The sequence below is a fragment of the Rhinolophus ferrumequinum genome, chromosome 12 (assembly GCF_004115265.2).
Source record: "Rhinolophus ferrumequinum isolate MPI-CBG mRhiFer1 chromosome 12, mRhiFer1_v1.p, whole genome shotgun sequence".
In the NCBI taxonomy this organism is placed as follows: domain Eukaryota; kingdom Metazoa; phylum Chordata; class Mammalia; order Chiroptera; family Rhinolophidae; genus Rhinolophus; species Rhinolophus ferrumequinum.
Window position 1 is genome coordinate 23,303,114 of NC_046295.1, and position 1,272 is coordinate 23,304,385.

The following is a 1,272-nucleotide window of genomic DNA, read 5'->3' on the forward strand; positions in this document are numbered from 1 at the left end:
ACTGTAAAAAGCATGTTAAAATGTGAACCTTCAAGAAATAATTCAGAATGCACATACATACTTAACTATTTACAAGAATGTCAGTCAGTGTGTTGTTTAAAAATAGGGAAAAACTGGGAAGAAATGGCATGTCTAATACCTGGACATTGGTTAAATAAATATAATAAATCAAACCAATGGAATACTGTACAGCTGTTTAAAATGATGCTATAGAAGGCGATATCTTGATATGGGAAAGCTGTTCATGATTTATAATATTGTGAAATGAAAATAGATTATAAAATGTATTCTTTTGATGATCCTCTTTTTATAAATTGATACATATAAATATTAATTTTTATTATTTCATTATTTTCATTGGGAAAAGATCTGGAATGATAAAGTCTGATGGATTTTAAACTTTGCTGTAAAGAACTCTAAGGTGCCAAGAGATGCTTCAGGACTCAATTTTGGGGTTGAGGGCCAAACCCTTGGGCTTTCAGGCCTCCACCACCTTTTATTTTTTAAACTTCTTTTTTATTTAAGTGTCTTTTTCCAAGACCCGTCAGCTCCAAGTCAAGTAGTTGTTTCAATCTAGTTGTGGAGGGCGCAGCTCACAGTGGCCCATGTGGGGATCGAACCAGCAACCTTGTTGTTAAGAGCACCACGCTCTAACCAACTGAGCTAACCAGCCGCCCTTTTTTTAAAAAAAAAACCTCTATTTTACGTACTAATATCTTACATGAGATTCATTTGAAAAAAAGATTTTGCAAATATGAAAAATTTGCTAATCACTGATATATACTGTGAGGTTAAAAGTAGTTATTGCTAGATGTTTCTCTCTATTTTAAATTTAATCACTCAAGTCCCAACTGACCTATTAGCAGGAAGTCCAATTACCTCAGGGGTAATTTTTCTCTTCTTTTTGCTTATCTGACTTTTCAGATTTTTCTTTAATGCAAAATATTGCTTTTGTACTAAGAAAAAAAGTCATTTTAATGTTTAGAAATCTAATGAGAGAAGAGCAATATTTAATCCACTTGACAATGACATTTTAAGACATTAAAACAGCGAAGTGCCCAGTGAAAGAAGTTGGGAAGGGAGTTCTTGTTATTGTGTAGAGCACAGTGGTTTGTTTGTACCCCTGGGTTTACTTGTTTCCATAGTAGCAACCTGGGGCAAGTGAGAACAGGTGCGGTTTGACTTTTGTGTTGAATATGTACTCTTACTGTTTTGTAAATTAAGTTTTTGCCCTATTTGGCTGTATGAGACCAAAGACACGGAGAATTCGGA

The 1,272-nt window shown here is 34.0% G+C and overlaps 1 non-coding gene across 1 annotated transcript; it reads right to left on the reverse strand.

The window, feature by feature from the left end:
- Window positions 1-599: 599 nt before the first annotated feature.
- Window positions 600-673, reverse strand: TRNAK-CUU (transfer RNA lysine (anticodon CUU)). Its single transcript has one exon. It is a non-coding gene; the product is annotated as a tRNA-Lys (tRNA).
- Window positions 674-1,272: the final 599 nt, after the last annotated feature.